This window comes from Manacus vitellinus, unplaced genomic scaffold, assembly GCF_001715985.3.
Source record: "Manacus vitellinus isolate BGI_N305 unplaced genomic scaffold, ASM171598v3 scaffold_43_pilon, whole genome shotgun sequence".
Classification (NCBI taxonomy): domain Eukaryota; kingdom Metazoa; phylum Chordata; class Aves; order Passeriformes; family Pipridae; genus Manacus; species Manacus vitellinus.
The window spans coordinates 432,058-454,665 of NW_021940560.1; the positions used below are offsets into that span (position 1 = coordinate 432,058).

Genomic DNA, 22,608 nt, shown 5'->3' on the forward strand with positions numbered 1-22,608 from the left:
TGGCCTGGGGTTCCTGGCGCAGCGGTTTGAGGCGGTTGGGGCTGTGGTTGCGCAAACCTTTTTCCTGGCTACTAATGCCAGGGGAGTAAGTAGTCCTGCTTCTCCCTCTCCGTGTGCTGTTCTTTCCCCTGTTCAGGCATCTCTGACCATGTGGTGCACTGGATAAAGTGTTAATTTGGTTAAAACTTAGTCTGTCTTTGCCAGGTTAGTTCTAACCCAGGTTAATTCCCGGTTTGTTTTCTTGTGCCGGTGCTAAGGAGGGATCTGCGAGGGTACGAGTGGCTGGGCAGACGCAGAGCATACTGTGCTGCCTCGGTGTGTTTGTGAAAACTGTTGCCTTGCTCGAGTTCATTGTAGGAGTACTGAGTCTGGGTTTTTAGGGTACCTTGGCCTGGTTTGTCTGTGCCAGAGTGGACCTGCTGTGCTCTGCTCCCCAGGGAGAGTTCCTGCAGGTTTCCTTGCTGCCAGCTTGCTCTTGGCCTTGGCTGTGGCCTCACTGTGTGCTCAGACACAGGTTTTTGGAAGTCCCACACACCTGCCTGCCCTCCCTTCTCTGCAGGACAATGGCCAGTCTGTCCCCTGAGCTGGTGGCCAGCAGTGGCCAGCCTGTCCCCCAAGCTGCTGCACGGTGCCAGAGCTGCCCCACGTTACTCATCCCTCAGGAGTGGTGATGTCCTGCATTGTCAGGTGGTGTGGAATGGGAGGCAGAAGAGATGAGAGCGAAATCTCCCTAGGAACAAATGTAAAATTAAACAAAATGCGTGTTTGTATTAGTCAGCCTAAACCAGACTGTGCTATTTAGGGCTCTCCACTGCAATAAACTTGTCTCTTGTGTTTGTGTGGGTGGACTGCAACAATTAAGTCATTTTAAGTCTGAATCTTAGAAGGGAAAACAAAATCAAAAGATAATGGTTTGGTTTAAGAGAATATTAATTGTATCATGTTACATTAAAATACTCTTATGTTAGAGAAAAGATAGGTGATGCCTTGCAGGTTGGTTATTGGTAAAAGTCACATCCGTGCTGCACATTGAAACTCTTCTTGACTTCATAAGGAGTGATATCTTTTGGGTTTTTTAATCCATTAAATCCTTTCCTGCTGCTGGAGAGTAGCTGCCTGCTGCAACTGCCTGCTAAAACATCACCTTTGATGGCATGGGCTGGGCAATTCCCAGGCTGGAGGAGGATTTGGCAATGGAGTTCATGTGGCAGTCAATCTTGAAGTACTATACTGTGTGCTACTCCTTATTTTCCATTGTCAGAATGAAAACTTGTGTAGCTTGTAGTGCACTAGTCTGAGTATTAAATTAGCTAATTCATATCTCCTAGGAGTGGAATTACAACAAGTTGCACCTTTTTAAAAAAAGGCTATTTTCAATTTGGTTTTTAAATACTGGCTCAAATGATAAGAAAAAGTATTTTAGATGTACTCTTAACTCATGAAAAAGTACTGACACTTGTGAATTAAAAAAAACACAACAAAACAGAGGAGGGATGTGTGTACTCTTGGCGATTTTGATTACAATAGAAAAATAAAGCAAATATTTTGAAAACTCAGGAAATTATTTTCCAGACATTTATTCTTATGTATTGAGCATTGATCTAAGTAATTTTTATTCCACTTGACCTTTATTTTTGGATTGAGTTGCAAAACCTGTGTCCATCCTGGGTCTAAATGAAACGATGATGAAAAATGCCACGCAAGCATCTTTTTACTCCACCCATTTTCCCTCTCGGGGTGACTACGTGTAAATGTGGTCTGGGACCGTCTCTGCTTCTCTTGGTTTGGGAGCTGTCCTCCCTGCAGGGGTAGCACAGGGTCTGTCTTTGATGTCGAGTTCCTCTCTCAGGCAGAACCTTGTTGCTCGGCTGGGCAGCCCTTTGTGCCCAGCCCAGCTCACAGACGCCCGTCTGGGAGAGCAGAGGTACGTCTTTGTGGTTAGGATGAAGGTTAAATCATTGGAGTGTTGGCTTTCCTCCAGCTTCTTTGCATAATTTGAACCCGTCTGTGTCCAGAAAGAAACATTCAAGTTATTTCAAGTGGCTGGGGTGGCAGACAGAGCTCCTGTAGCAGCCTGCAGACCGTGCAGCGCGTGGGCCGTGTCGCCTCCCCGGTCCCCGTGTCGCTCGCGAAGGCGCAGCTGGGACGTGGCCGGCGCCTGCCTTGGCCTTTCCTCCGTGGCCCTTCTCAGGGATCCTGCCTTTCCTTGGCTTTTGCTGTCAGGCCTGTGCACTTCTTAAATTCTTGAACGACTCTTTGGCTTGGCTTTTGCTCTCCCTTAACCTCACATTAGTTCGTTGTCAATTAGGCCTTTACAAATGTGCCAGAAATGCCACGTAGACACTTCAGTGTGTTTGTGGACCTGGCATGTTTGCATCAGCCTCCAGTAGAGAGTAATCTGAGTGACATGTCCCAGCTTGCCTAAACAATAGGGTGTTTTTTCTATCTTGGTTGTATGCGTTTTACACATTTGTAAGACTAATGTCATACCTCTGAAGCAAACCTGGGCAAGGTCTGCAAAACCTGTTCTAAAATCTGAACCTATTTAGACCCTTCCCTCCATGCACCTTCCTTACAACATGTCATATTTTGAAGAATGAGTGAATCAATATGACTGTTCCTAAATGATGGAAGTAAAAACCTAAGCACCATCAAAAGGCTGTTTGAAAGAAATACGGTATTTCCATGCCTGGTGCAAAAGTGGTGTATTTTAACGACTGGAAAAGACTTTAACTTCATCTTTTTGTTTGGAATTTGTTCCTGGATGTTGTTTAGACGTTCAAAGAAAACAGGTATTGGACTCTCATGTGAAAGAGCATCCAGGATTTGGAGGGAACTTTTTCTAGTTTCTCCATTAGGAAGGCCAAAATGCCATGCAGTGAGGAGCCAGAACACCCAACTGGCTTTTGAAGCTTGGTTTTCTTACGCAGTTCCTGGAGTCTCTGGTGAGGAATTGCTGTTCCCAAGGCTGCAGTGCAGTTTTACACCTTCCATGACAAAGGGTCTGCAAGGAGTAAAACCTACTTTTTTTCCAGTCTGGGGATTTGTGAAACTTTGACGTGCAGCCCAATTATAGTCATGTTGGTTTAGTTCCCAAAGTGGATGCTCTTTTATTCTAAGAGAGGCCCTCCTTTATGCAACCAGGAGTATTGAAGGCCCTGAAGTGTTAGCATTTGAATGGTTTTGGCTTAGCTTTAAAATAAATATCTACTGGATATGGAACTCTGGGGAGTGGACTAAAGCAAATGGAGTAGGTGAATTAACTGGAAGTTGTTCCGCAAGGCTGGGCTCACAGAGCCACAGCACAGCAACACAGCGGCAGATGGATGCAGAAGAAAGGGATCTTGAGAGCTTGCTTGTGTTTTGAGGCTGTTCTCAAGTGAAGTAGGTGCAATTCAGAGGCTGCTGTTCCTCTGCACAGAGTCCCCTGGTCACTGTTCCTGCTCTGCAGTGTCCATCCTTGTGTGGCCGGAGTGAGTGCCTGTGCTGTCTCCTCAAGGAAACTGCTTTCCTCAAGCTTTGGAAGGACTGCGATGTTTGTCTCCTGGTGCCTGATGGTTCTTTTCAGACCTGGGTGAAAATATCAACAGATGCCCTCCTTGCAGAGGGAGATTCATGATTTTTCCTGGCTGTGATGGAAATCTGGAAAGAGAAGCAAGTGCTCTTCTTCAGGGGTGTGTGTGCCACAGGGAAACCAAGCTAAACAAACTGACAAGCCCTCGTTCTTCTGCGGAGGGGAGGAGCACCACTCGTGGCTTTTGCCTGCCTTCTGGTAGGAATTCGGGTGCCTGTGAACCGAAAGTGGCACTGGGGCCACACGGTTTAGGGGGTGAAGAACCACTGTGCTGAGAGTGAAGGTGGTCTCTGCTGTCAGGGCTCCTAAAGGAGCCTTCTGGGAACCGAGATGGAGTTTGGCTCTCGTTACAGATACAAGTGACTGGGGGGGTTGGGGAAAGAGGGACACTCAGGGAGGCTTTGTGGGACTCGGGTGTCACCGTGAGAGGAGGCAGTGGCACAGGGCCAGGCATGTGGCAAAGTGTCCCTACCAGAGTAAGTTATTGCTTGTCAGCTGTTAATTGGTGCTGTTCCCTCTGCACACGCTTCGTGTTCCAAGTGTGAGCAAAGCAGAGGCCAGCAAGCCCTCGGTGAGGTTTGGGGTGGTTTGCTGGGCAGTCTGTGTCTGCAGTGGTACCCTGGCATCGGGGGAAGGTCCTTGCTGGCAAGTCAATAGAAATGTGATGGCAGAGGATTGCATGTTTGGCTCGGGATTGTCTCACCTGAGCAGTTCCCAGTGGCACGTGTGACGTCTCTCAGGGTGGGGACTGTGGTTTTTAGCAGCCTTCCCTTGGTGGGAGGTGTGAAGGCAGCGCTGCAGGGCACGGGGGCTGGAGACCTCGCCCTCCCTTCTTAGGCTGCACTGGCAGGGACCCTCTGCAGGGGGACTGCGGGGTCCCCCAGGGGAGGAGGGCTCAGGCAGCAGAAAGTGAGTGTGCATAGAAAAGGTTCTTTCTGGAACACTGTCCAGTGTGACCACGAAGGGAAATAAACCCAACCCAAAGCTGAAACAGCAGTGATGTGTAGGCTGTAAGTGAAGTCTCTGAGGGGTTGGTATGCAAGCAGTGGGAAAGGATACCAATGTGGGGGTTTTCCTCAAAGTTCTGAAATGTTCTTCCAAAAATCTTAAGGCTTTTTTTGACAGGATTGATCTTGTTTCAGTTCCACAGGTGTGTTGGGTTGTATGGGAATGAGGGATTCTTCTGAAATTGAGTTTATAATGGCATATTAATTAAAAAATTAATGTTGGACAAGCCAAAAATGTCTGATTTAACACTGGCATATCACAATTGTATGAAAGGTGTCTGTAAGTGTGTTAGCTGTCAGCATGGTGCAGCTTACAGGTTTTACCCAACTTGTTCTTAGGGTCACAGACCCTCTGCAGGCACCTGTGGTCCTAACAGCTGAAGGAAAAAGGTGCTTAATATGTTATCTTCTTTTTGGGTGATAATTATGGGTCAAGAGACCACAGTAGCTACTGTGTCAAGAAGCAAACCCAGGCCAAAGGAAATAGGCTTTTCTGGCCTGCTGTGAGTTACAGCTTAGCATGAAGGTGGGTTTGCTATGCAGTATGTGATCGGTTCCCCGAGGCACCAAGGGAATATTTGAGTATCTGATGATGTTTAAGGGAGATTCTGTTGATTCTCTGATCTTGAAAGGCCACTTCCTTACAAAGCAAGCAAACAAAAATACTCGCAGAAAAAGCTGTCTTTTAAAGTAATTTAAAATGCTTAAATAAAATAAATGAACATGGCAAATATTTTCTACGTGAAACGTGCAAAATAAAAAACTAGCCTTTGATTTTACTCTGAATTGAGTTAAAAATTAGCAAGCTAAAACTTGGGCCTCTGTGGAAGGATTTGAGGAAATAATGAGATTTGCAGGGCTGAGCCAGGCCGAGGTCCTGCAGAAATAGGCGGCACCTTTGCGGTTGTGCGTCTGGAGTATAAAAGTTAAAATTACCCTAAATGGCTGAACTGTTTTGGGTTTAATTTAATTTGTGTTTTTGTTTGCTTGTTATAAACCCCCCCAGTAAATGCTAAATAAAGTTTGTTAAAGGCTCGCCCCAGCTGCTTAATGAGAAGAGTTTAAAGGTGATGGAACACTCCCTCCTGGTCTGAGACACGGCAGAGATTTGTAAAGAGTGTTTCAGGTCTTCCTGAAACTTCAGGTGTGGGATGGTGGGGGCTGTTTACTGGGGCTCCTGAGAGCAGCAAAGCCTGACTCCACTTGATCCAAGAGCTGAGAAACAGGGTGGTCTTTTCTCCTCCCACCCAGGCTGCCCAGCCAAGCTCACCTGGCTGGCTTTGGCCAGGTCAGTTCAACAGCCACACGTCCTGTGTCCTTGGGCTTTACTGGCAGAAGGCTCTGATAATTTTTCTTCTGTAATTAGCACAATCAGGCCACTGTAGGCCTGTTTTCCAATTAAAAATAAACTCAGAAATATACTATTTGTAAAAGTAAATAATAATAATAATAAAATATTGCTTTTTGTAAAAAACTGGAAACCTGGGTTCCTGGGTGCTGGAGTAGAGGGACGGAGAAGGAAGTGGTCTTTAAAGCCTATATTAAGTTAGTCTTAATATGTTCATTTGTGTTGAACTGTAATTAAACCTTTCTTAAAAAAGAACAAAAAATAAGTACAAAATCATGCATGAAATGAGTTATTTAAATTGTACTCAACTTTCTAATTTAAATCACCTTGATCAGCTTGTGAGCATTTAAATACACAGCAAAACCTGAAATGAATATTCCACCCGTGGAGATGTAAAATGCTGTTTTGAAAATTTCAGAAAACTAGTTAAAATTCCAAATGTGTGGGTTGGGGGCTTTGTGGGGGGATTTTTTGGTTTGTTTGTTTTAAAACTTGAATTTTGCTTAGCTTGTCTCTGAATCATTATGCTCACACAATTACTCAGTAGGGTTTATTTTGCATTTCTGTAGCTATTTTTTTCCTGGTATTAGTCCAGTGAAACTTCCATCCCGAGTGCAGAGTTCCTGCTCAAGTGAAGCGACTGCAGCAAAAGGCAAGTGTGGTGTACCCGCTGCTGGGTGTTCATCCTGGGGATTTATCCAGCCTCAGCTGGGAAGGGTTGGGGCTGTGAAGTGCTTTGAAATTATGTCACTGTCATTTTGTGCCTTCCCAAGATTAAGGCTTTGGGTTTGAGGGAGGAGGCAGGAGAAACGGGGTGAAGATGGAGTGAAGGCTTAAAGCAGCATGGAAGGTCCAGAGAAACCTTTACCCTCACTAAGAAAACTTCTCTAATGGCAGCACAGCATCACACAGCCCCTGCAGCTGTGTGCAGGGAACTGGAGCCGTGTAGGAAGGATGAAGTACTCCATGTAGTGCTGAAATCATTTTGTGTGGCGTTCCTTGCCGGGAGCAGCTTGTGCAGCCTGGCTGGATTTTCGGGTGGCCAGGGATTGCTTTTTCCTGGGGAGCCGTGCAGACCTGCAGAGAGCCCTGGCTCATCCAGCCCTCCCCAGAGTTGCTAGTTTGGCAACTCTGCCCCTGGGAAGTTTGCCACAGAATTTTTTTGAAACTGTTTAATTTCTTTGCAGCCCTGCTTGTGGGAACTCGGTGCTTTTGGGTTTGTTCCGTGGCTTGCTTTGTCTGCCCTGAGCTGGTGCTGCTGGTGCCCGTGTCATGGTGCAGTGACAGCTCAGCCTTTTGCAGGGGTGACAACAGTGCTCAAACATCTCCTGCCCCCTCCTCCCCACCTGGTGGCAGGTGAGCAGAGCCTTCGTGTTACAGTCAAATACAGACCATGGAGCAGAGCCTTTGTTCAGAATTCATGTTCCCACCAGTTGCAGGCAAGACCTCTCTTATGCTTGAGGCTTGTGGTGCTGATAGGAGACTGTCCTGCCTCTGGTTGTATGGAGGTGAGACAGGGGCAGGACTCCAGGAGAACAGACTTCTGCGTGCAGAAGGGAGATGAAGGGTTTATTGCTGCTGGAGGAGAGCTGAGAGGTAATGTACAGCTGCAGGTCCAGAAATAGGTGTTCCTCTGAGCAGCTGCAGGCAGGAAGTCATCTCATCAGAGTTCTGAGCTAAAGGTCTGTCGCTGTAGTTGTTTCTTGCAGCAGTGTGTTTGTACCTGTGGGCCAGTGTTAACCAGTGTCCAGCAGCCCTTGTCTTCACCGAGCCCCAGACACCATGTTGTTGGATGTTCGGTGCCACTGCTGGAGATCACAGCTCACTGGCACCCTGGCTGTGCCCCTCAGAACCCAGCAGGAACAAGGGAACAAACAAACTGTTGACCCCAGATGGAATTTAGTTATAAAAGCTATTTTTTAAAAAATGACCAAAAAAAGAAAGGTGACAATTTTTGAAAATCATCTACTATGTAGTAGATGAGAAATTCTTCTAGTGCAGAAGACAGCTGGAGAGAAGGTGGCAGAAGGAGAGTGCCTGGACTGGAAGGTACATGTGAAGGTGAAGGAAAGGGGGGATTCCAGAGAATGGTATGAAAATAATTGCTTTGAGGGACTTGGAGCGAGTGGAAGGGAACATAAAAAGAGGAGGAATCAAAATACTTGGTTAAGTGGTTTGTGCCATGTAGGTAGCTACATTTCAGTTTCCTGCATGGTATTGAGGGAATGCTGCAGTGCTCTTTGAATTCAGGGAAATCCTAGGCATGGCAGATTTTGTTTGACTGCATAAATGGTTCTTCATGGGAAACAAACCTGACCAGCAACCAGGTTCACATGGTAGTGGTTCACTGGTTTAGTTTCAAACTCTGCTAGCCCAAGTCATGATTATCCTTGCTCTGGGAAACCGTGAGGAGTGTCCCAAAATGGCAAGCAGGACAAGCAGGAAGTCCACCCAGTGGGACAGCTCAGCCTGGAGCTCTGGTCCGAAGGAATGCAGTCTTGTCCATGTCTGCGGTGCCTGTTCCCAGGCACGGGGCAGTGACTGCTGCACACATCAGTAGGGGTGACTTTGGTTTTTACTGGCTCAAACTGTCAAGTGAGTTCATATTATTCAGTCAATTCTGGGAGTTTTGGAGATGATTTAGTAATTCCTGTTTTTTCAGCCAACTGACAGAAAAATGAAGTTTTAAAAGCATTGATAAAGGATTCATTTATTCAGCTCTGATCTGCTTGTTTGCTGGCAGTGCTCAGCTTCCTCTGGAGTGCCCGGCTGCTGAGGGGCAGGCTGGGGACCTGCAGGGACAGGGGCTGGGGGGACCCAGCCTCACTGCTGCTGTGAGTTAATCCTGCTTTTCAGAGAGGAAATGGCTAATTCGTGAGTAGATGCCTTGGGAACAGGCAACAGCTGGGTGCAAAGCAAAAATCTGCTAAAACATGAGTAATTTCTGAGTGGTGCGGAGAGGGTTTTTGTGTGTATTCAGCAGCAAATTAACATTTGAGCTTATGCTGCTGTTGCTTCCCTGGCGCTGGCATGCGCCGTGTGTTTGAACTGGTGGTCATTGCTATGAGACTGTCAAAGCACTGCTACAATGTGGGGGTTGGCTCTCTCTCCTTCCACTCCAACACGGGCCTGTTCCGTTCAACGAGAACTATTTTAATTGGGTTCCACTCTGTGTTATGGTAAAATCTGCTGCTAGATGCAGAAACCCGTGAGACATGTTTTGTTTGTTCCTGAAAACATACGCTTTATTCTGCTTTGGCCATTCAAATTGGTTTTACGTGATTGTCAGCTGAAAATAATACTGCGATTGGCAGCAGCCCGGCGGCTTCCTGCAGCCCGGGACTGGCACTGGGATAGCTCGTCCAGGGGGGCTGTGGGATGGAAATTCCTGCTCGGAGAGCAGTCATTGCTTAGCAGGCGGCAGCGTGTCCCTGGGGAAGGGCTGGCCCAGCACCCAGGCAGGCCTGGGCAGCTCCTGGGCTGTGGGTGCTCCGGGACAGCGGAGCTGGCCATGGCAGGGAACCTCTGGGCCACCATCACCCAGCTCCAGCTGTGCTCGGGGTGGGAGCTGTGCCGGGCTGCGGGCCAGCTGTGGGTGAGGCCGGGAGTGCCGGGCAGAGGCGGCACACGCGGGGGAGAGGAGGGAGAGCTTTGGTGGTGAGCCGGGAGTGCGTAACTGCAGTGGGATGGCTGGTTAGAAAATAACCAGTAGTCATGACTTCTGTTAATTAACTACTAAGAGTTAAATAAATGTTGTTGGAATAACTAGTCTGTGTTTATTTGGCACGTCTTTCTCCAGCCAAGGCTGGTGCTAGTTGGTACATGCTCCACTGCTGAGCCTGTCTGCAGCGTGGTTTTATGTTTTCCTTCTGTATTGATTTTCATGATTCATTGACCATGATCTAAGCAAAAAGCACACTTAAATGACACTGGAGACAGCTGTCTGTTAAAGTGGGACCTTTATGTAGCCTGAAATGGCGCCAGGATTTTTTCCATTAGTTTATCAAGTAACACACACCAGTAATATTCTTTGTTTAATTTCCTTTTCTAGGTCACTGATATGTCACCTCTCTTTTGTGTAAGAAGTGATGGTAAATTCTCACTTTCCTATCGGTTTTGCTTGTGTTATTTTTCTGATAATCCTTTTCGAGGTTATTTTGAAGTATATTTATAAGGAAGGGGCCTTACATTGTGTTTGGGAGTCTGTACGAAGGACTCGGTTTTTCTCCCAGTGGAGCTGTTTTGGAAGGCACATGTGGGAAGTTTGGATAAAAGCAGAAACATGTAAAGCTTGGGAAGCTGATGTGTAGCTTTTTCCAGTTTTAATCTGTCTCTCTTTGTATAGCAAGCTGAAGTTCCAGATGTTGTTTTGGCTTGGAGATAGTGAATGGGGGAAAAATAAGCATTCTTAATGTTGACAGAGTCAGCCTGTCTGGGTCTGCGCTGACAGGAAGAGGGAGAGATAAAACCTTCATTAATGGTGTAGTGCTGCTGCAGAGCCAATGGAGCAGGGCCATGTCCCTGGAGAAGCAGCTCTGGACTGGCAGTGCCTGGTGCCAGCTGTGGGAGTGACAGCTGGAGCCATGATGGGACACTGAGCACTGATGTCCTGTGGAGCCCTGGGGCTACTGGGCTGTGCAAAACCCCCAGGTTTTAGTTCAATGTTCATTCTCACCCCCTTTTCTCCTCCCCCCAACACACCTCTTGGAGTCCTGCTTGCCCTTGGTAGCTGACTTTGGGGGCTGCAGAGCTGTGGGGAAGGGCTGTTGGCCCAACATGCTTTTGGGGTCAGATGGCTCTGTGGCTCTAACCCACACTGGGGTTCTGTCCTGGAACACCAGTGGTGGGGTTCTGTCCTGGAGCACTGGTGGGGTTTTAGAAGCTCATCCCCCCGATGAGCTCTGTTTGTTGAGAGTTGCAGAGCAGTTTGGGCATGTTGTGTGCTGGATTTCTTCTGGAGGAGACTAAGCTGTGAGCTCTGTTCCTGGTGTGTCCCAAATGTGCTCCATCCTGAAACATGGGTGTTGAGTTCTCAGCCTCTTCTGAGCAGCTTGAAGCCATATGTGCTAGTACCTTCCACTGAAGGGACCAGGCTCAATCCCTTCTGAAGTAAGAGAGTTGAAACAATTGTTAGGATACAGTGGTGCTCAGGAATGGAATTTTCTGGGCTAGTCCATAGGTTGTATGTATAATAGTCTATCCATTTTCCATGTTATATTAAATACATAAATATACCATGGCCTGTGTCTCTTTCAGACCTGTTCCTCCTATCAGACTTATTTCTAAAATGTATAAGCAGTTTATTTTTAAATAATTGCTGCAGTTCTGCTGATTTCCTCCTTAATCTTTTCTTTTTCCCTTTCTCCATTGTTGGGTCTAGGCAGTAGCAGTTCCTGGTCAGTGGCCTGTCCCCACGCCTGTCCCTTCCCGTGTGGTGCAGTGTGCCTCAGGCTTTCTGGCCGTGCTGAGCGGTTCTGGTGAGAATGCTCAGTTCACTTGCCTTGATACTGGAAAGCTAAGAGTGAGTAGTGCTGACACTCCCTGATCTGAGGGACAGAGGAGCCGAGCTGCTGCAGCCCCTCTGGTATCTGAACCCTTGTCTGTTTGCTGGTTGGAGTTGCGATAAATGTCCCGTCAGTTTGTGCAGGTTTTTGGAACAAGGGACCAGGTGGGAGGGGAGCTGGTGTGTGTTGGTGTAGCGGGGTAAGGGATCCTTGGAGTATGTACAGTGCTGGCCTGATGGACATGGGTGTGAGCATAGGCCAGGATTGGAGTGGTTTAACCCTTTGTGCCTTGTTTTTGCCCCAGAGCTGGGGGTACCTGCCTGGAGCAGCTGCCTGACCAGCTGTGGTCGTGTACACATTGCCTGATGCCCCAGAAACACCATCCTTAGGAATCCCACTGGACTGGGCTGTGGGAGACGCTTCAGAGTAAAGGGGCTGTGGCATGTTTGCTGGAGGAAGACGCAGAAAGGGAATCTGGGTGTAGGAGGCTGCTGCTGCCTACCTTTGTGCTGCTCACATTCCTGCTCGGCTGCCTGCAGGCAGTACTGGGGTGTCTTGCTCATGTGGTTCATGACTCAAGCCAAGCCCAGATGTTTTCATGCCCAGTCTGGCCTATATTCTGAGAATAATTTTGGATGCCTCAGTCCATTTTATTGTGGTTTTCCTTAGTGTCTGGTCCAGCTGAAGTTAAGATGATTCCTGGCCTGATTGAATGCTCAGAGGCAGACATGGCAGCTTCTGCTTTCTCTCTGCAGCTGTGTTCCTGCTAACTTCAGAGCACTCAGAATTGGAGCCACATTGGTGGGAACCTGGGCTTGGGTTCTGATGCTGCTTTTCTTTGAGTGGAAACTTTTGCAGCATGAAACTCAGAAGAGTCTGTCTTGTGTCCAGGAGAGGGCTGAAAACACGACAGGTTCCTGTGGAGACAGATCTGGCCTTGCTGACCAGCCTGGCTTTCCATTCCCACTGAGCAGTGACAGGGAGTTGTAGACCTGTGTGTACTGACTGTTGGACCTTTCCATCAGCACATCTGGCTGGCAGGCTGGTGACAGTTACTGTGCAGCGTATCCAAAATTTATTTCCTCGTGCCTTTGACAGCGCTTTTTGCCCTTTTGTAGGAACAGTTTGTATTTGTTATTTTTTGTGTATGGGAAGTGCAGTCACTCCTTTAACTTGTATGTTCTCCTCTCAGAGGAAAATGGCTTCATGCCGAATACTTCCCAAAAAGCAGTGTGGTCACCTGCTCTGTGTGAACAGGTGCTGTGTTGTGTCCTGTTGGAGTGGTCTCTTGCTCCATTGCTGCCCAGGAGCAAGGAGAGCTGTTGGCCCAAAGAGTATTTGGGCACTTCCTTTTTTCAGGAGCAGTTGGTGAGGTTGTCTTTGACTCACTGTCTTCTGTGTGTGACATGAATGGTCATGGCTGGACCCTGCATGTGGAGATGTTGAACCTTGGAAATGGCCAGTGGATGTATGTCATGAGCTCACTTCAATCACAGGAGTGTGGCCCCGTTTCTACCTGATGATGGGTGCGTTGCTCTGGGGCAGTTTGTGTGGAGCTCCAAAGCCAGCCTGGTCTGTAAAGAGAACTTTAGCTGGCCTCGTGCTTCACTCTGCAGCTCAGTGTGTGCGAGGTCAGCCACGGGAATTCACTGTTAAATAGGGACGAGATTGGCTGCTTCTGGCATCTCTAACAGCAATTAAATCAAAAGTCTGGATGAATCTATGGAATGGTTTTCTGGAGATCTGTGAGTGCAGTCAGGTTTGGCAAGGCCATGTGAGATTTGTGAGTTTGAAAGCATACAGCTAAATAGGTGGAAAGGGAACACTTGAAGCAACTCTGGAAAGAAGTGTCAGAATTGTGTGTAATTGGGATAAATTTGGCATTGGGAGAGGTGCCAAGGTGCCCTATGATTTGACTGAGTGGTGCATAGCAGGGCAGTGATGGACACTGGTTGGGACCGTGACAGGGGAGCTCCAGTACTGGGGGGACATAGGGTGTGACCCCTTTGCCTGAGGGGTTTAGACACTGCTAAAACAGCAACTAAGAAATGCTGGGACAGAGTGATTTGGAAAGATCTGGAGCTGGTTTAGCATGCAGGCTTGGATGTTAGCTGGATCAGTGTCCCAGGTGAGCCTGTCACAGGTAAGACGTGAGTAGAACAGAGACCTGTTGTGGAGCCTTACAAAGCCTCAGGTGAGAAAGGGGGACAGCTTGCAGGATGCCTGGAGGGACCTGGAGCAGAGCAAGGGAGAGGATCCTGTTGGAGGGAGAGATCAGACCAAAGCTGTGGTGGAAGCTGCAGCACTTTGAGGTTAATATTGCTGGTGTGGGAAGAACAGAAATACCATCGGAAGGTTCTAGGTTGGAGAAAAGCCTCAACTGGTCTTCCTCTTAGTGATGACTGCCCATCTGCTGTTTCTGGAATTCATGAGGCTTGTACAGAACCTCCAGACAGCCTGCTCTGGAGTGTCCCGTTTCATAGTGCCAGTGGAGGACGGGAGGCTGTGGGCCACTGTGGCTGTAATAGAACCTGAGTTTGCTTGTCCCTTGGATTTAAGAGCAGAATAATGCGGCTCTGGCCTGTCCAAACAGGCAAGACCAAACTTTAGAACAATGCTGCTGAAATTCTGTGGTGGTCTAATATAATCTCTGAAGAATTTGACTTTCTCGTGTGGCAGGGTGTTTCCTCTTTCTTGGGATTGCTACTTGTATTCAGCTTTTTGGACTCCACAGTAATAGTTAATGAAAGATTCTGCTGTGAGAAAAGGCTGTTCGGTGACTCGTGACTGTGGAGGGTCAGGAACTGCTGTTCTCAGTCCGATTGTTCTAAAAATATTGGTTAATTTTCTTTGGCTGGCCGAGGGTGGGAGCAGTTAAGCTGTAAGTGGCATGCAGAACAAACACCTGACTTTTCTGTGTCCCTTAACCTTTCCAACTTTGTAGCAGCCCATCACTCCTGAAGAATGCTGCTCTAATCCCAGCGTAATGGAGCAGTGAGTGGAGGTGTGAAGCCAGGCTCTCCTGAGCCCTGTCTCTCCTCGGTGCCCCTGCTGTGGTATGGTGTTCCTCTGCACCTCTAGTGCTCCTGTCCTGCTCAGGTTTACAGATTTATATATATATAAAAATAGAAATCTACATGTATATTTATAGTATTTACAGCCTTGTAGCTGTGTTTGCTGTTGTTCTGCTGTTGTAGTATTCTGCAATTAAATAGTTTTAAAAAATGTTTTGGCTAATTTTTATCAGAATCCCCCAAGCTGCATTCAGGGTAGGGTGCTTGGGCTAAGGGGCATAAGTAGAGTATTCTGGTGGTGATGACCCTGTGAAAATGACCGTGGAGGTTCAGATTTACCCAGGCAGGCAAAACCCAGCTGGGATTATTGATGTGCAAATGAGGGTCCTCAGTGAGGTGAAATACTGACACAGATGAGGGGTCACCTGGGTGGTCCTGTGGTCCAGCAGCTCCTCCAGCTCACTCACAGAGCTCTGAGTGATCCCACTTGATAGCGTCAGGAGCTGTGAATAAAAAGCATTTGCACCTCTCTAGATCCCTACAGGTGTGAAAACAGTGAGACTGTAGGGAGACGCTCTTTATGAATGCATTTGTAGGAACTAGATGATATTGTTATCTTGCAGCAGGGCTTGCCACAGTGAGAGATGGTCTCTAAAGCTGTGTACATCATCAGACCTTGGCTTCTCTGAAACCCAGGGTGCAGAAAAGAGGGGAAAACCAGGGGAAAAAAAGAGCTTCTTTGAGGAAAAACTAAGACTTTCGTTGGTGATACTGAAGACAAAGATTTGTTTTTGAAATGTTTGGTTTGTGTTGGCTGAAGTATTCCACAGAAACTTCCAACAGGCAAGCTCTATTATTTGAAAATGTTGCTCTTAGATTAGCAGTCAGTGGTCTCATGTAGACCATGACTTCAGCTGTCTCGGATTTTCCCTGAGATTGTAGTGCAGTTCTCCAGGAGAGTGTCACTGATTTGGGGAGTAGGGGGTGATGTAGCCCCTGCTGTCTGTCCTGCTGGTCCCCCTGGGGGGCTGAGGGTGCATTTTCACTGTGGGGAGGTGGTGCTGGGGGAAAGGACCCTGGTCAGGGTGATGGCAGCGAGCTGGGGCTGTGTCTGCTGGGGGTAATCGGGCACTGCTGTGCCTTCCACTGGTCCAGAGGGGCTGTGGAACCACATCCCAGTAACACTGACTGGTGCCGTGCCAGTGTGCCCTTGCTGCCCACATGGGAGTGGGGCTCAGTGTTCCTGCCCATACTCCTTGTTTTTCCCCCCTGTCAGGACAGACCAGGATGCAATAGGAGCAGTGTGTGATTGAAATCCCAAAACCCCTGCAAGCTGTGAGTGTGTGTTCCTCCCTGAGCTTCTTCCTCACACACTGCACAGATAACATCTGTAATAAACACTGTAATGCTGGCTGGAGGAAAGCAGGCCAAGCTGGGAGAGGTAGGCTCTGAGTAAGTTAAAAGGAAGGTGCTGGTAGTGGGTGCATTTTGAGGTGGTGTAGTTATTTTAATTTTTTTACCTGAAGTATTCAGGAGCAGCTTTTACAGGCAATTCCTGATAATCTGTCAGTCGAAAATATTTGTGTTTGGGTCTTATTCACAGCTGCTGGTTAAATCCAGGTGTTCTGTTTCGATGACATTTGTATCTTCAGTGGCAGTTCTGTGCTGAGATCTGACAGTGCACTGAATTTGGAGAGCGAACCACTCCAGGGGGAAAGGTGCTGGTCTGGCAGCTGGATGTGCAGGGGTGCTCCACTTGCCTCCTGGGCCCAAGACCCCAGCAGAGATGAAGTCACCAGATGTTGATGGGGACTGTCCCTGCTCTGTGGGCAGTTGGAATGGCCTTGGCAGAGTGGTGCCCAACGTTGGCTGCAGCTCTGAGTTGTGTCTAAAAGCGAAAATGTCTGAGGAGCTTGGAAGCCGTGCACTGGAGCCCTTTTCCTGGCAGCTCTGGAATGCAGCGTTCCCCCTCTGGTAGGAGCTGTCTGTGTGCCATGTGAGAATACCTGGGCAGCAAGGAGTGTGTAGCATACTAAAGTAACACCTTTGAGTATGTGTGAAATATGTGTGAAGCCACAATAATTCCCATGTGTCTCAGTGTCTGGAGCAGATTCCTGCGCGTGTTGTGTGAGGTGAAACCTGCACGCCTGAGTGTTCCTGGGATGGCTCAGGGACCTGCCAACCCCAGCCTGCTCCTTTTCTGTACACACCAAACCGTGTGTGCTGGTTCTCTGCACGTGTGGAATTGCACACCTCACTTCCCAGTGCTCCCAGCGATGACGTGATCGCTGAGCCATGGACAGTGACTGAGTGAGAGAGGGGTTTTGAGGGATGTTGCTGTGTGCAGGCTCTGCAGGGGAAAGCTGGTCCACAGGGCAGTGCTAATCCTTGATAGCTGCCTCCTGCTGCCTTTAGTTACCCACAGGGCAACAAATGATATGGAAAGATACACATGTGGCTTCAAAGGCACCAGGAAGTTGCAATATATATTGGGGTTTTCAGATCAATGTGGAAGTGTCTGTGCTTGCTTCATCGTTGGTCTGCCAGCGATTGCCTCAGACACTGGTACTGATGCAATACCTGCACACAGCCCCAGCTTCACACCAGGACCAGGGCTTTCTGTCTTCTGGGTCCTGCAACCACAGAGAAGTTCTGCTGCCCACGTGGAATCACTCAACTCACTGGTTTGAGTTGGAAAAGACCATCAGGTCCAACCATTCCCCCAGCACTGCCAAGGCCACTAACCCATGTCCCCAAGTACTACATCCACATGACTTTCACATCCTTCCAGGGATGGGGACTCCAGGCCCTGGGCAGCCTGTGCCAAGGCTGGACAACCCTTTCTGTGAAGAAATTTTCCCAATATCCAACCTGGAATAACTTGAGGCTATTTCTTCTTTTCCTGTCCCTTGTTCCCTGGGAGCAGAGCCCAACTTCCCCCCGGCTCCCCCCTCCTGTCAGGGGGTTGCAGAGCCAGAAGGTCCCCCCTGAGCCTCCTTTTCCCAGGCTGAGCCCCCCCAGCTCCCTCAGCCCTCTGCTGCTCCAGCCCCTTCCCCAGCTCCGTTCCCTTCCCTGGACACGCTCCAGCCCCTCCGTGTCTTTCTTGCCGTGAGGGGCCCAGAACTGGACGCAGCCCTCGAGGAGCCTCCAGCAGTGCCCGGCACAGGGACAGGGGACGGGCACTGCCCTGGGCCTGTGGCCAGTACTGACCAGGTGCCACTGGCCTCTTGCCCACCTGGGCACACCTGGCTCATGTTCAGCTGCCCTCAACCAGCACCCCCAGAGCCTTTCCCACTGGCAGCTTTCCAGCCCCTCTGCCCCAGCCTGGAGCGATGCCTGGGGTGGTTGTGACCCAAGTGTGGGACTTGACACTTCTGGTTGAATAGACCATTGGCCTCAGCCCACATACAAGATCAGGAGTGCCCCTGCTCCCCAGCTGCCCTGCATGGGGAAGCTGGCAGTACTTTTGGTCTCTTTTTGTGTGTCCTGGGCCTTCAGCTGCTCTGCTGGTTCTCCAGGGGTTGCATGAGAGCCTCTGCCCTTCCCTCTGTTAAAGGAGAGGCCGTGTGTGATCTGGCCTTCCCCACCCTGCTCGGGAAGGGGGCAGTGCTGCTTCTGGCTCATTCCTTTGCCTAGGGAAGACTTTTTTCTCTCTTGGATAAGTAGTTGTGTTGTCCTTCTGTGTTGTTGTGTGTCTGTCCCCCCACCGTGCCACTGTGAGTGTTACTCGTGTGTTGTCCCATGCCAGGCCATTCCTGCAGTTGGTGTGTCAGCTGGATCTGTGGGCTGGCAGCATGAGCAGTACATGGATCCATGCTTGCATGTGCCAGGAGGGAGAAAGAACAGGGGGTTATTTTTAAAAGTGACACTCATGCTCTGCTGCCTCTTCCTTGTCTTTTAAGAACCAAGGGATTGGCTCTTGGGGAGCATGTCAGAGCTACTGACCTCATCAGGAGGAACTTCCAGGACACTTTACAGTGTGTAGTTTGGTGGTTTTGTTCTTGCTCAGCAGTGCTGTGATTTTGCTTTGTACATGAGGAGTGCAGGAGAACCAGTATCCCATGCTTGACTCTCTCTGTGTTTGTGGTCACTTTAATCCAAGGCATTCGGCCTTTCTGGGTGGCACTTTGGCACATTTTTGGAGCTGCAGTACATGGACCTGTGCCTAGTGCGCTTGCAGGTGGGTGCCAAATGGGGTTGGTGGCTGGCTTCCATCTTCTGAATTCTGGCAACCAAGTTTAGACCTTAAGAAAGGGCTGCCCAAGGTTGCCGCTCTCCGACGCAAGGAATGCCTTTGTGGGGCTGCTTGGGGGCTGGCAGCTCCTTTGTCTGAGCTTCAGTTAAAGAGCAAGCTGTGAATTATTGCTTTTAAATGCACATTTCTCCTTCTAAAGACACAGCTGTTGGTGAATTCAGCTGGTGTGTGGCTGTTGTGGATGGCAGAACTGCTATCCAGTGTTATGGATGTTTTCTTTTGATACGAATCTGGTGAGGTACATGCAAAATATGTGCAGCCCTTGGGCTCTTGGCAGGTGGCCACGGGGACTGTCAGCGATATCTGGGTGCTTCTGATCTCATCTGGGAAGTCTGAGCTGCTCTCATGGTTGGTGTTCCCATGTCTGTGTCCTATGGAGATGACACGCAGCCTTAAGTGTCTCCACTAATTGGGTCGCTCCGTCTGGCGCGGTCTGTGCTCTGGGTCGGGTTTGGGCTGTGCTCTGGGTCGGCTTTGGGCTGTGCTCTGGGTCGGCTTTGGGCTGTGCTCTGGGTCGGGTTTGGGCTGTGCTCTGGGTCGGCTTTGGGCTGTGCTCTGGGTCGGCTTTGGGCTGTGCTCTGGGTCGGGGTCGTGGCACTGGGGACTAAAGGCCATTTCCCAACAGCCTGTGCCTGTCCCTGCGGTGTTCTGGGTCACCTGAACTCCTGGTTCTTCTCTGCCCTGTGGTTCTTGCAGCCATCCTGACTGTCCTGCTTACGGTCTCCTTCACCTGCATTACTTTGGGCCACACAGGAATGGTTTGGCAGGAGACAAACAGTTTTCTTAGGAAGAAAAGAGAGCGATATTGGCTGTGGAAGTGGAAGAGGCATTGGGTTTTGGGATGGGTTCTTCAGTGTTGGGACTGTATGAATAGGAACCATAAGAATTCTCTAGATTCTGGTACGTGAAGCAGTTGTGTGTCTGTCACGTTGGGTGTCCTCCCGGGCCTTACATCTGCCTTAGGACTGCCTTACTGTTTGCCTGGGCTTCTGCAGCCAGGTTAAGTGATTCCTCCTTTGGAATTCAGAGGAGCAGATGCTGGCCTGCCCAGGAGCCAGGATCTCTTCCTTGCCTGCACTGCTTGCCAGGTTTGTTTGGAAATCTGGGAGCTGCCACTTCGAAAGGGACTTTTCCATCATGACCTATAGCAGGCTTCTGGTTTTCCAGTGATAATGTGCTTCTGTAGGAGGAAGTTAAACCTAAATGATCCTCTTTTTCCTGTATGTGGCTGAAGCTCAGGCACTGTGTCCTGCCTCCAGCTCTGCCGTATAGCATCCAGTATTGGTGTGTTTGGAGCATGGCACGGGGTGCTGGGATCCCTGTGGCACAGAGCACGTGGATCCCTGGGATCCCGGCATCCCTGTGGATGGAGCGTGGCAGGGAGTGCTGGGATCCTCGCATCGTGTGTGGAGCCGGTCAGGGAGCTGGGATTCCTGGATCCCTGTTTGGAGCTCTGGGATCCCTGCCCGGGTTCCCAATGCCCTCTAGTGGCTGCTGCCGCTGTGCTGCGGTTCTGTAGGGCACGGCAAAGATCCACGTGTTTGGAAAGGAAAATAAATTTTGCACGTTTTTGCTTTAGTCCCTCTTTATTTGTCTGGATTAAATCCCAATCCTTCCCTTGGGAAAAAGTTCTCGTAAATTCAAACACCAGACAGTAACTGGATATCTCATGGATCTCTAGATCCATAGCAACTTGCTATGGGGATTTATTGTAGAATGGTTTGTTCCTTACATTAAAACGTGTGTTTCTTTCTCTCTAAACAAGAAGCAGCTGGAAGGGACGTGCTGGCTGGTGTCACTACAACCAGACTGTGGTGCTTATGTATGTGCATTAATTGATTTGAAGAAGTAATTCTTTTTAAGCAATGGGAACAGGACTTTTGAACTCATGCTCTCAAATAGTTTTTGAAGAAAAATCAGTATTTTGCAAAGGTCAGATTCCTTCCCAGCTCCTTCCCTCCTCCCATCCCATCCCAGCAGCCCCAATCGGGGTGTGAGCTGCCTGCCACAAGCCCCAGAGCCAAACTGGGCTGCCCAGGCACAGCCAGGGGTTGGGTTGGTGCTGAGGACACGCAGGGTGTGTGTGTTACAGGCTGCTGTAAGTGTGCATAGCACTTCTCAGCAGCAGCAGACAAGATATTCTGTGAGGCTTTGGGGAAAATGAATGGCTACAGGAACAAAGTTTCATAGAAGCAGAGTTTAAATTGGAATACTTGGCTTTTTTCTTTAGGAGGACAGTGCATGCTGTGAAATGCATAGAAACTGTTGAAGTCTGATTTGGTTTGTTTGCCTCTTTGGGGGGTGCAGGTTGGATTTCTCTCTTCCTCCTCCCTCTGAGAAACACAGGGCAGGGGCTTGTGTGTACAAATATCCTTGTGTATATTTATTTATTTATCTTTTTTTCTGGAAGTCAAACTCCTTGAAGAGACAGCAAATAGGTAATACATGCAGAGTTTTCATGGTGTCCGGACTGCTGTGTGCTCCTGTACCTGCAGTTCCCCCACTCCAGCCAGCTCTGGACCCGTGTGCTCAGCCTCCTGTCCTGGCAGAGCCGAGCTGGGCTCCTGCAGGTCCCTCCTGCAGGTCCCTCCTGCCCTCCCTGGCCGGTCTGACAGGAGAAGGGCCGGAGGAGCCCGGGGTGCTGCCCTGGGGGGGCCAGGCCGTGTGATTGTTGGAGGTTAAATATTGGCCCGTGTTAAGGATCCTTGGGGTGCATCAAGGACAAGGGAGGGAAGGTTCCCTGGGGAGGGGGTGTTTGGAAGGGAGGGTGTCTCCAGGAGGTGAGGGACTGAGCACTGCCTCAGTACTTGGGGTCAGCAATGTGTGGTCCTTTTAACTGATGACGAAGCCATTACTGAACTGTTTCTCATAATCGGCAAAACAAATCCATGTCAGGAAATAAATGCAGAAGTAATGGCTTGGCTTTCATCAGCAAGCACTTAAGCAGCCTGCTAATGATTTGAAAAGGCACAACAGAAGAGATCTGAAAGGAAAACGGCAATATCAGATTTATTTTCAATTTTCATCTGCTTCACTAGAGTTAAATCTGAGAAATGAAGACAAATACCTGCACGTACGGAGCATGGTAATGCCTCAGTGCCTCTGTCAAGGAGAGGGACTTTGGTTTGCACGTACTGCTTGCTGCTACTTTTGACTGGAATTTTGTGGCATGTGGTTAGGCCAGAGAGTCTCTGTAGGAACTGAACAGCAGAGGACAGATGAGCCCTTCCCAGTCACCAACCCTGTCTGCTGGGTTAAGTCCTATGAGCCTTGACTGCAGTTCATTTCAGCTCCTTGGGCATAGGGGTTGTTTAAATGCACAGTTTAAGAAACTGCAGAAGAGTTTCTTTTCAGAAGCCTGTTAAATAATCCTTCTTTCACAGTAGAAAGGGGAGGCGTTATTTTCCTGTAAGGACTAAATATTGTGGCAAAGACTGGAAATACACAGGCAAATTCACTCCTTTATCTCCTATTTTAGAGGGACTGGGAGCCTCTGCTGTACACTGGAAGCAGCCTGAGCTGTTGCACAAGGTGTAGTTACCTGTTTCCAGCAGTGGGGAAATGGAACTGGGCCACTGAAAGGAAAACCCTTGGACAAGCAGCTTAAACTGGGAAATTACTCCTCAGGGAGGAGCATCTCCTTTAAATACATCTCACTGTTTTTCTCACCATCCAGCACTGGTTTTTGCTGGTTAACAGAAGCTATTCCAAGTTTTCTGGCAGAGTTCTTTTCTGTTTCCCCTCAAAGCCCAGATAATACAGTTTTACAGACCACCTTTTCAGTTCACAACAACTTAATTTATAATACCTAGTTCAGAGAACGTATCTTCTGTATTACATTCCTGCTTGGTACTGGGAGGGCTCGTGTTTCCCTACTAGCAAGCTGCTGTATCTGCAGTGTAGTTG

The 22,608-nt window shown here is 48.9% G+C and overlaps 1 protein-coding gene across 1 annotated transcript in view; it reads left to right on the plus strand.

Moving 5' to 3' along the window:
* Positions 1-6,560: 6,560 nt before the first annotated feature.
* The window catches only part of ACVR1 (activin A receptor type 1), a 37,897-nt gene continuing 21,849 nt past the window's right edge, over positions 6,561-22,608 (plus strand). The window contains exon 1 of the mRNA XM_018078905.1: positions 6,561-6,581. The gene's annotated coding sequence lies outside the window, so the exon portion shown is untranslated. The remainder of the gene's footprint in view (positions 6,582-22,608) is intronic.